Here is a 12687-nt window from a genome sequence, read left to right on the forward strand (position 1 = left end):
TGCAACCTCCACCTCCCAGGTTCAAGTGATTCTCCTGCCTCAGCCTCCCGAGTAGCTGGGACTACAGGTGCCCACCACCACACCTGGCTAATTTTCTGTATTTTTAGTAGAGACAGGGTTTCACCATCTTGGCCAGGATGGTCTCGATTTTTTGACCTCGTGATCCACCCACCTCGGCCTCCCGAAGTACTGGGATAGGTCGTTTACTCGTTATCACTATTATAAGCAAAACTGCTGTAGTCATCTTTGCCAGCTATCCCATTACTTCCTTAGGAAGAATTTATGGAAATGGAATTACTGGGGGAAAGCACATGCATTTTGTTAAGGTTTTTACTCAGACGTTTCCGAACGTCTGTACCTGTTGTAGGCTTGAGTTCAATTTTTACTCCTTGAATTCTCTCTACTTCCTTTCTGATGTATATGTCTGCTCTTTAAGGTAAAGGAGAAATTAATGTGAAAGTTTTAGATCTGCTGACTTTAGTGTCAGAATCCCCTCGTAAAAGAAGAGGCTTGCTTCCTTTGCCTAAACTTCCTCAGCAGCATTCATGGAATTTCCCTGCACCTATTTTTGTGCATGTGCCCTACCTGAGGGACACTCTTCCAGCAGTGTGGGCCTGTGACTCTTGCTGGAGTCCAGCATGCCCCAGGCTCACGGGGAACAGAATGCCCACTGCAGCATTGGCTGAAAGCAACTTCGGAGTTGCCTTTTACCTTTGACTCTTTGGGGCCACTTTACTGCTTTGCTACACCATCATCAGAGATGTCTCAGCTCCAACTTCTGTTCGAAGCTCATCCCCTGACTTCTGACCAGTCCTCCACTCCTGGCATCTGTTCAAAGCTTAGCTCCTCCGTGAGTCTCCAGGCACTGATGACTCGGTTGAATCAAGACCTCCCTCTAGTGAAATCAAACCTCTAAGTGTTTTATGTGTGTTCCTTTTATCCATTGTGACCACATCTCCCACTTATTAAATGCAGGGCTTTTGTGCCTGGCACAGAACATAGTGTATTGAAGTAATACTTGCTGAAGTAAGAATCCAGCCAGTCTCCCAGATTGAAGTGAGGCTTGGCACAGCCAAGTTAAAAATGGCAGACAGTTGTGAATTCTTGCTCACTTAGCATTCCAAACAGTATCTTTGTATTTAAAATAAGAGACAGCCTAGATTCTGGGTAAGAAGCTGGCTGGAATTCAGACCCCTTGACACTGAGCAGATGTGTGACCATAGGCCAGTTGCTAGCTTCTCTGAGTCTGGTTCCTCATCTGAATAGTACTCACTCAAAGAGTTGCAAAAATCAAATTCGATAATAACATGTAGAAGTAATAGTGCAGTATGCAGCATATGATAAGCTCACCACAAATAGTATTATTAATGTCTTTCATCCTTTGGGAGTTCACAAAATAGTGAAGCCTCCCTCCCCAGTTTGGACTGCCGAACTCCTGGCTCCTGCACTCTTGTGAATAATGGGACTGTTTGACTTTCTCTAAAAATGTGCTGACTCCACCCTTCCACAGAGGAGGGAAAATAGTTGCTTTGGTTATTGCTTTTTTTTTTTTTTTTTTCCCCACAACTCCTTGTAACAAAGACTAACCAATAGTCAGGCTGAGTAATTAGCCAGAACAGGATAAGACTCACCAGATGTCACTAGGTCGATTGTTCATTGTTGCATAAAACTGTATAATTTGGAGTTCTTTTGATTTTCTTGTACCTTTTCCACTTAATTTAAGTATTAGAAAGGCAGAGACTGAATGTCTTAAGGAAGACTTACACTGTAATGGTTGAGACTAGACTCCAGAGTCCGGGAGACCTGACTCCTCCTGTGGCTCTGCACTAACTTGCTGGGTGACTTTGTGCAAGTCACTCCACTTCCCTGTGCCTCATTTTTCTTCAGTTTTCTTGTCCACAGAATGGGGATGGTAATAGTACCTCATAGGGTGCTGGGAGGATTAAATGAGATAATGCATGTAAAACACCTGGCACAGACTAACGTCTCAGAAAATATGAGTTACCATTATCTTCATCTTGCTCAAATCCATTGCCATCATCACCTTTCTATTGTACCTGGCACAGGCCCTTCCCTATGGGAGCAGCTCAGTCAGTGTTGACTTAAGTGAATAAAATGAATAGAATATGCCCCCCGCCCTTTCCACAGAAGGTGAAATAAACAATCTTCATTTTTCTGCATATCCGAAGTCAAGCTTATGGTGCTTTATTTTAAAGGAGGTTTGCAGTGCCTGACGCTGGAATTCCCAGTTACAGACCTGAGCTTCTTACCCAAGCTGCCTGCATCTTGTGTTACAAGGCACAAGACATACCATGGCACTCCCACCCTGAGCTTTCTTCCCCACAATAGGGCCCACCTGCATGGGAATCACATAGGTTCCCCCAACAGAGGGTTCTAATTTGGTAGACTGAGTCAGGGCTGGCACCCACATGTTCAGCAAGACTCCACTGGGGGTTCTGATGTGAGACTCCCTAGTCTGGGTGATATTTTTTCTGCATCAAGATAGAGGAAAGCAGTGCAGCCTAGAAAGGAAGGGAAGGCTTGATGATTCTTCTCTTTTTAGCAAAGCCACCGAAATATCTCCAAATCTACTCTTTTGTTTTCTTTAAAAGCAGTGGCCCTGGGGACACTGCCCATTTTGATATGTTTATTTTTTTCTCTTTCTTTCCATTACTCGTATTTCCTTTACTGAATTATTGTTTGTTGCTGCTGGGGGGAAGAAAATAAAACAGAGGGTGAGGCAACATAAGTGAAGACTCCCCCTCCTTCTTGCTCTGTTTTGCTGTGTGATGCTGGGACCGGATTTTCTGCCTCTGCAGTGAGACGAGAGGCACGGGCCACTAGCAGGTACACCAATGCATCTGCACCGTGTCTGATTTGCTCCACGGTTCTGCTTTGCTGATCATGACGGTGCCTAATCGGAGGGCCCAGCTTTCTCTGAACTGAGCCAGAAACCGGATCTCAAGAACTGGGACCTAATCACAACACACAAGCCCATCATATGATGACATCAGGCCTTTAGGGTGAGGAAGGGAGGTGGCTCAGGATTACCGTGAGGTCCTGTTATGTTTCAGTTTGTCTCTGCCTCTTATTCTATTTGGTAAAGTTGTTCCCAGCTTTTTAACAATCGGAGGACTCATTCATTCACTTGACACATATTCAATGAGTACCTACCATGTGCCAGACATAAGGAATATCGTGAATAACAAGGCAGACACGGAGAGGCGCTCTTGAAGTTTGAATTCCAGTGGGGAAGACCTTTCCCCATGCAAGGGATTTTGAATGGACTGAGTATTATAGTGGCAAAGTCCAGGTCTCCCTGAGAGCCAGGTAATAAGCAACCTACAGGGCCTGGGAGACTTCAGAAGACTTCTTAGAGGAAGGGATATTTCCATTACTAGTAAGTAGAGAGAGGGAGGTTGCAGGTAAAAGTATGTGCAAAGGTCATGAGTCCAAAAAGAGCAAGTTTTACTTGGGGGAACTGAACAGAGTCCATTATGGATGAGGGGAGAGGGCTGTGGCTGGAGAAGCTGGAAGGGACAGGCCGCACAGGGTTCTATAAGCATGTGTCTGAAGGGCTGTGGGAGACTATGGAATACTCAGGCTGGGATGTGATGTTATCAGATTTGCATTTTTAAAATGTCACTCTGGCTGCTGAGTGATGAATTGGAGGAAAGGCAAGGAAATCAGCTGCATTTGCCCAAGTAAGAGGTCATGGGACCTCAGATCAAGTGGTATGTGTGGGTATGGGCCAAATGCTGTGTCCACTGCTCACAGCTTTCCAGCCAGGACACCTTGAGTATGTCAGCCCAGTGGCCTTCTCTGGGAGAGACAGTGGCATTTAGCCAGGGCATGGTACTGGGAGATGAACTCAACTCGAATTTTAAAATCCCAACACCAAGGATACCAGGAATATAAGGATTTCCAAATGAGATGTATTACTTTGAGAATGTGGCGGTCATTGGCCTTGAGTATGTCAGCCCAGTGGCCTTCTCTGGGAGAGACAGTGGCATTTAGCCAGGGCATGGTACTGGGAGATGAACTCAACTCGAATTTTAAAATCCCAACACCAAGGATACCAGGAATATAAGGATTTCCAAATGAGATGTATTGCTTTGAGAATGTGGCGGTCATTGGCCTTCAGAGGCAGATTTGGAAGAGAAGCACTATGGCGTCTTAATAGCTGACAAACAGTGCTGGGAGCCAGAGCTCCCTTGCTGCCTGCCATGCAGCCTGGCATCCAGGACTGTCATCCCTGCTCTTCTGCACCCTGCCCTGGACTCACCAGGTGACACATTGTCTCTCCCTTGGTGTGAGTATGATCTCAAGAACCCAATTTACAAGTCATGCTACTGTAGTTTATAACATCTACAAAACAGTGCCATTTGTGGGAGGTTTAAGGGCAGGACAGAGCCTGGAGGGGAAAGGCTGCACCAGCTGGCTCTCAAGATGCCTTCCGGTCTTATGACTCTGTGGGACTTGGTGATGCTACAGGAGAAAGCTGAGACCGTCTGTGGGGGCTTCATTCATCTGATCAGCAAATGGTCATTAAGAATCTACTATGTTCTGGCTCCATCCTCAGACAGTGCACAAAGCATGGCAGTGAACAAAGCCGGCAGAGCTTTCATTCCAATCATTTCCTGAGGACAGCTGGTGATTCACTCTGCCCCCAAGCTCTCCTGGTCTTTGTACTGAGTAAAGACAGATGGCCCAAGAGTTCCCTAGCTTTGAACCATCAGTGGCCTCAAACAAGAGTGAACTCCTTTTAGTTCTCAAATGTGCCACGCTTACTCTCACTTTGAGCCTTTGAACTTGCTTTTCCGTTGGCATGGACCTCTCTTTGCCGACATCGCCACCACCTCCACCTGTCACAACCCCCAGGATATTCCTCCTTCTCCCTCAGACTTCACCCCGGAGGCTTCATGCTAGTTATTTGAATGTTTCCTTGGACTTTGCTTCATTAGGGCAGAACCCCTGTCTTGCTCAGCTTTTTATCCCATGTCTAGCACAAGCCTGGCACATAATATGTGCTTAATAAATATGTGTTGACTCACACAAAGGACAAAGATCAACTCAAAATGAATTGAAGTCTCACATGTAAGACCGGAGTTTGTAAATCTGCTAGAAGAAAGCATAGGAGGAAGCTTCTTGGCACTGGTCTGGGTAATCATTTTTTGGATATGATTCCAAAAACACAGACAATGAAAGCAAAAATAGTTCAATGGAATTGCATCAAACTAAAAAGTTTCTGGGCAGCAAAGAAAACAGAGTGAAGAGAAAACATATGCAATGGGAGAAAATATTTGCAAACACATCTGATAAGGTGTTAATATCCAGAATATATAAGGAACCCAAACAACTCAACAGTAAGAAAGCAATCCCATTAAAAATCGGTAAAGGACCTGAACAGATAATTCTCAAAAGAAGACATACAAATGGCCAACAGGTATAGGTAAAAATGCTCAACATTGCTAATCATTGGGGAAACACAAATTAAAACTACAATGAGATACCACCTCATGCATGTTAGAATAGCTAATATCAAAAAGACAAAAGATAACAAGTATTGGTGAGGATGTGGAGAAAGGGAAACCCTCGTGCACTATTGTGGAAGTAAAAATTGGTACAGCCATTATGGAAAACACTATGGAAGTTCCTCAAAAAAATAAAAATAGAACTACCACATGATCCAGCAATCCCTCTATTGGGTATATATTCAAAGGAATTGTAATCAGTATCTCAAATAGATACCTGCACTCCTGTGTGCATTGCTACATTATTCATAATAGCCAAGATATGGAATCAACTTAAGTGTCCATTTACAGATGAATGGGTAAAGAAAATGTGTATATACAGAGAGTGGAATACTATTCATCCATAAAAAGAGGAAAATCCCGTCATTTGTGACAACACGGATGAACCTAGAGGACATGATGCTAAGTGAAATAAACCAGACACAGAAAGACAAATACCGCATGATCTCACTTATATGTGGAATCTAAAAGAAGTCAGACTCATTGAAGTAGAGAGTAGAACGGTGGTTGCCAGGGACTGGGGAGAGGGGAGTGGAAATGAGGAGATGTTGGTTAAAGGGTACAAAGATTCAGTTAGACAAAATGAATAGGTTCTAGAGATCTATTGTACAGCATGGTGACCGTGGTCAATAATGTGTGGTATACTTGAAGATTGCCAAGAGGGTAGATCTGACATGTTTTCACCATGCACACACAAAATGATAATGATGCAAGGTGATGGATACGTTAACTAGCTTGATCATAGTAATCATTTCACAATGTACACATGATCAAAACATCACATCATATTCCCTAAATATGTGCAACTTTTATTTGTCAATAATACCTTAATAAAGCTGGAAAAAAATGTTTGTTGAGAGAAAGGATGGTGGGAGGGATAAATGATGATCTGTCCCATCTAGTGTGGCATATCAGTTTACCTGAAAAGATGCCTAATGGCTCAAGTCTCCTCACAAACCAAAGTCTGTTAAACTCTGCTAATTTGTCAATTGCCATACTGAACCCAAGTTTGAGTATTTTTGATTGAATCACTTTGAAATGAATCATATATATTTTCTAAAACCCTGGACCCCTCTTCATAAAAACAAACCAGAGAGAGGAAGAAACTTGAGAAGAGACTGAATTAGACTATTATTCATTAATTTGTTCAACAAATATGTATTACATACTGTGATTTATCAGGCACTGGGAACACAGGGGTAAACGAGAAAAGCAAAGACCCTGCTTTCCTTGTCAATTTTTATTCCTATAGGGGGAGATATTAAATTTTTAAAAAGTGAACAGCTAACTAAGAAAATCTAAAATGGTGCTAATCCCCGTATCTCCTGGTAGAAAGGAGCCCATGGGGGCTGGAGGGGAGAGTGCACCAGGAGGTGGAGTATGGTCGGGGGGTCTCTCTGAGGAAGCAGCATTGGAGCTGAGGCCTTTGCCAGGTGGGGTCAGGATTGTGCACAGAGCCACATGCACCTAAGCCTGTCTTGTGGGCTTGTGATACTCATGAGCAGGGAGATGGCCTGTCTCAGAGAAGAAACAGCAGGATGTGGTACCTTCTTCCAGCTGTTATCCAAGAATAGGCAAGAGACTCGAAATAATCCACCAATTAAGGGGTAGGGCACAAGAGTTAATACAATCTTTTTAAAGTCAAATGCTTCTCGGAGAACCAATGCTGCCTCCATCTGAACCTGTCCTCATCCCCACCAAGCCAAAAGTCATTTCCTCCTATGACATCCTGTGCATATTGGCTGTAGCTGTTTGTGGCAGTCACTGTATTCTACCCTGTAATTAGAGCTATTTGCATCCTCTGTTTGGCCTCCCTTGGGAATCTTCAACTCCTCGAAGGCAGGGATTGGATCTTGTGCACTCCCTTCTCCCATAGACATGTACTCTCTCCGTACACTTGGTAGATGCTCTGTGAATATCTATTGGTGTTTATTCAACTGAATACTAGGATTTCTGGATAACACTTTGGAGACATACGTATTACAAAAAGAAGAGTTTTGATTGCAGGGAAGGGAAAGATAGTTTGGGAGTATAGAGACCCCACACTTAGGTGGTTCTTCTAATGGAGAATGTTGAATGCTTTGAGACTTTCCAGTGGAGATTGGCCAGGATAACAAAAGAAGTTGTGAGGGTCACAAAAAGAAGATGGGGCAATGAGGACTAACTGCCTATTTTGCTGTTTTGGTCTTAGTGATTAAAAAGCCATTGAGAATTATTTTGCATGCTTCCTCCAACTCTTGGTCCTTGTTTGAGCTGAGATTTCTGCTGTCTGATTAGCTGGTTGATTTAGGGTTCAGTTAGGGTTTCTTGTCTTCTTGTGTTTGTCATTTCCTTTTTCTGCAGGGCTTAATTTTCTATATATTCAGAATGTTTTTGTCTTGAATAATCTAAATATATACAGCTAGAATGTATTTTTTATTCAATTAGTATTTTGAAATATTTTCAGTTTAAGCTGAAATTCATTTTAAATGGAAATTGATATCAATAATGAAAATGAAAAACCAGTATCACTTGTTGTAAAGGTAAATTTGTTATAAAAACATATTGTAATGAATTGAATCTAATTTATTTGTACTATATTATTGAGTACTTTATCTCATGATTTATTATAACAGCACCACGGTATAAATGGTGTTATTTCCATTTTTACAGATTATAAAACTGCGATCTTGAGAAATTAAGTAGCTCCCAGGGCTAAGAGGTATTTTAGGCATCCGAATTATTATTCAGTTTCGGTTTACAAATGCAGTACGTAAAGAGAATCTTATGATTCTATTTTTACAGATGATAAAACAGATTTGAGAAATTCGGTCACTCCCAGGGCTAAGAGGTATTTTAGGCATCCGAATTATTATTCAGTTTCGGTTTACAAATGGAATACGTAGAGAATCTTATGAATCTCATGGAGCTAAAAAATGGATCTGAAGGTGGCACTGGAGATGATTAGCCTCTGAAATAGACACATAAATTAACTGCTTGCTTTTGTAAGTAAAAAGAAAATCAAATGAAGCATGGGAAAACAAAGCAGAAAAGCAAGAGTTAAAAAGAGCCCTCTTCTAGGAGGAGCACATTAAGGCATCCACCACTGTCAGAGGAGCCAGCTGACCCTTGGCTTCCTGGGTCACCAGATGGATGCTCTCAGCAGTGACCTCACTTCCAGGACCAGGAATGGCCCAGGAAGAAAAGATTACATGGAGACAGGAAGGGAAGAGAAGACTAGGTGCTTTGGTTCCCTCTTGGCTGTCACTTATGAAGTACACTCAAGTTTATTTTCCTTGTCCCCTTGGCCTGGGCGTAATGTCCTGATCAAGGCCTGAGGGGATAGTTCTGTAGGGCCTTTTCAGGGTCAGAAAACTCACATGCCAGCAACTTTGTTTGCATCAGCAAATCCAGCTGCATCATGCAAGCACTTGACTGGCCACTGACTCTCAACACAAAGCAGATGTCAAGATATGAAGAGGGAACACACAGGGCTTCTGAACTGGTAGGACTTTGTCTTGATGATCTGGGTAAAGGACAAGAATGGGTGGCATACAGTATGCCAAGAGTGGACAACAGCAGCCACCAAATAAATCTGGCTTTGTGCTGACTTGAGCCACATGGGCTCCCAGAGGAGACACTCACTGAGGTCTGTTAAGGCCTTGCTGCACTCCTGCCTGAGAGAGCCAAAGAGCTCTGTGTGTTGGACTGTGGCTTTTTGAAATATGTTTGGCTGGGAGATGGGAAGAGCTGGGATCCTGTAGACCAGTGAAGGGGAAGTGGGATCAGGGCAGACTCCACTTGGAGCTGAGTCCTAGAAACTGCTTTTCTGTTTGTGTGTGTGTCTGTGTACACAACATTAATGAATGCCATGCATAAGGTAGAGTATGGAATAAATCTCTCCTAATAAATATATGGTTGCCTGATTAGGTTAGTCATTATGCTAAGCATTTCTTTAGGCAATGCTTACCAGCTAGAAATATTAACAAATAAGGAAAAGCCAAGTTTTTCTTAAAGAACTAGGCACTTGCACATACACTATATCCAACGCAGCCCTGGAGGCTCCATGGCTTCTGCCTCCTCATTTCAACAAACAAGCTTGTACTGCATATCAACAGATTTGCAAAATTAAATGTTATAATTCTCCCTTGAGGAAGGGGCTAAATCAAGGTCATAACAATTATCGAAGATATAAAGAACTGGAATTTAAAAGACAGTATCAGCGTATATGCATCGGAAAAAGAGACTACAAATTATACACACAAACACATAGCCCAAAATATGACAGAAGTCATTCCTGGGTGGTAAGAGTACAGTTGATTTTTGTTTTCTTCTTTATGTTTTTCTGTTTTTTTTCCTAATTTTCTACAAGGAGCATGTATTATTTGTATAGTCAGAGAAATTATTATTCTAACAAAATCAATTTTAAAATGCTATATATACCTCTTGCTGCAACCCAGGAGGCAATACCCTGAGTTACTGCCTAAAGTTCCTTACTCAAGCCTCCCTCTACGAAAACAGGGCTTTTCCCTTTTGGATTCTATCTGAAAATTTCTCGGTAGGGAGCAATAGCTGACCTTAAAGTTTCAAAATTGTACCCATGAGAGAGGTGATCGCTAAGGAATTAGGCTTCCTTCCGATCGCCTATTATGCACATAACATTCTTCTTCATCTGGCCCTCACTTTTTCATGTTTTCTGTCAACAGACTCTTAGTTATAGTAAAACAGATCTACATTTGCATCCCAGCTCCACAATTTGCTAACCATGGGATCTTAGCCAAGTCATTTAAAATCCCTGTGCCTCAGTCTGTTCATCTAAACTGATAGGCTTGTTATGAGTATGAAATGAAATAATGCATGTAAGCTCATGTTAGCACAAGCAATAAAGGTTGGCTATTAGCATTATCCTATTGGCTTCTCCCAAACATCTTTTCCAATTCTCACGCAGACAACATTTTTCCGACTTAGCTAGGCTCTGTAATCTCAAGGCTTGTAGTGAGAACCGTGGCCTTCCACACTGTCTCCAGCAGCCCTAAAACAAAAAAGGAAAGCTTTAAAACATACTTACCTGCTGGCCCGTGGCTGGCTTCCCTGCAGAAGTGGCAAAGCCTTTCTTTGAGCAGTGAACTCACTCACTAAGGAATCCCCCCAAAAGCCTGGCCAGCCGGCCTCACTGCCTGGTTGCCTCACTGAGTTGGTGCTCTCTTTAAGCTGTTCCCTTTGTTTTCTCTGACTCAGAATATCTTAGGTCATTCTGAGACAGCCTTCTCCTCCACACCTTCCCTAATTCTACCTGCTGTCCTGGAAATTTGTCATCATTTTTGACTGCCCAGCATCTGAGTCCCCACCCCATGTATTTGAAAGTTACACCCGCCCCCTCATTCCCCACCACACACATACACACGTACATCTTGGTCTGGCTGGACCATTCCTACAGTATGATTTGGGGCCACCTCACCTTCCCAGTGACTCTGGGAGCAACCCCAGGTTCTCTGAACTCTCCTTCTAGAGTCAGTTTTGGTTGCTTCCAATTAAGAAACCGAGCCAGCTCCTCCTCATCCTTCATACCTACCTTAGTGTAAATCCTCTGGCTGTTGGTTTCCAAAACTCCCTGAGCACGCATGTCATATGATTTAGCATATTCTGTTATGACATTTTCCTATAATTATCTGTTTATCCCCACACCCCTAGACTGTTAGCTGCCTGAGGGCAAGGACTAAAGCTGTTTAGCTTGTGATAGTCTCTCCATCATGGGCAGAGTGCATGGCACATAGTAGGCCTTTAGCAAATGCCAAATGAATGAACAAGCAACAAAACCTTAGCACACATGAGAAGACCAGAAACAAGCACGGTAGCTCCACTTGGAGAACCAGTTAACTCGCCAGCTTTCTGATATTCTGGCACCATTCCTAGTCGGATTCCAGGGGAAATCAGATTTCTTTTAGGCTTTGGCAAGGAAGAAGGTCTTCCAGCAGCATCCTGAGTGGGAGGATGCATTGTGGGCCGCGTCTTGAAGTGGGTGAGTAATTCCCCAGGCAGCTCTTAGCTTTAAACCCTGGCTTGTAATGCAGTCATCTCCTGAAGCTCCCAGCTTAAAATGGAAAGTGGCATTACTCATGGTGAAGGGCAGGCAATAAAAAAACATTTAGGTGGGGCCCTGCACAATGGAGTGAGTATCCCCTGATGGCGAATGAACGTCTCTGCTCTGAGCACTCACAGCCCTGGCAGACGGCTCAGTCATAGCAGGGCTTTTGAGCTACACCTCCGAATTAGCTCATTCACCAAGCACCTCACTCTTTGGGGTGCTGGGAGACACTGCATTCCTCAGCCTACAGCAGGCATGGTGGGAGGAAATGCGCCTGAGTCAATATTGGAAGGTGGTAGAAGGAGTGGGTAAGAACCTGGGCTTTGGCATCCAACTGACCTGGGTTCCAATCCCAGCTGTACTAGTTACTAGCTCTGTGACTCCAAGCAAGCCCTCTAACCTCTCTGATCCTCAAGTTCCTCATCTGTAAAATGAGTAAAATAATAGTAGCTACTACAGAGTCATTGGGATAAGTAAGAAAGACAATCCCTGCAGATCCTTATCACAATGCCTGGCATGTAATCAACATTCAGTAGGGTGACAGCTTCTGTCACTGACAGTGTTGTTCTTTTACCAACTTCCTCCAACGACCTCCATTACTCCTCCATCCTTTCTGTTTTATTTTTGTGTTAATCTCACTCAGCTTCCATACCCTCCTGAGCTCAGGCCACAGCCCAGCCTCCCTCCAGTCACTGCTCATTTCTATCTTGTCTTTCTCTCCTTTACTTTTTTCTTTTTTTTTTTTCAGAAAGAATTTTACTGTCACCCAGGCTGGAGTGCAGTGGTGCGATTTCGGCTCACTGCAACCTCTGCTGCCTCTGCCTCCCAAGTAACTGGGATTGCAGGTGCCTGCCACCATGCTGGGCTAATTTTTTTTTTTTTGAGACGGAGTCTTGCTCTGTTCCCCAGACTGGAGTGCAGTGGTGTGCGATCTCAGCTCACTGCAAATTCCGCCTCCTGAGTTCAAGCGATTCTCCTGCCTCAGCCTCCCGAGTAGCTGGGATTACAGGCAAGTGCCCTCACGCCCAGCTACTTTTTGTATTTTTAGTTGAGACCAGGTTTCACCATGCCCATCAGGCTGGTCTCAAA

General features: G+C 43.5%; 1 protein-coding gene across 12 annotated transcripts in view; it reads right to left on the reverse strand.

Moving 5' to 3' along the window:
- FGF1 (fibroblast growth factor 1 (acidic)) overlaps positions 1-12687 on the reverse strand; it is a 107948-nt gene that overhangs the window by 41395 nt on the left and 53866 nt on the right. Inside the window, exon 1 of one of the 12 annotated variants that reach the window (XM_011939739.1) lies at positions 10582-10771. The exons of the other annotated variants lie outside the window; for them this stretch is intronic. The gene's annotated coding sequence lies outside the window, so the exon portion shown is untranslated. Of the gene's footprint in view, positions 1-10581; positions 10772-12687 lie in introns of those variants that run through there. 12 annotated transcript variants of the gene reach the window in all.

The sequence above is a fragment of the Colobus angolensis genome, unplaced genomic scaffold (assembly GCF_000951035.1).
Source record: "Colobus angolensis palliatus isolate OR3802 unplaced genomic scaffold, Cang.pa_1.0 Scaffold183, whole genome shotgun sequence".
NCBI classification, from domain to species: domain Eukaryota; kingdom Metazoa; phylum Chordata; class Mammalia; order Primates; family Cercopithecidae; genus Colobus; species Colobus angolensis.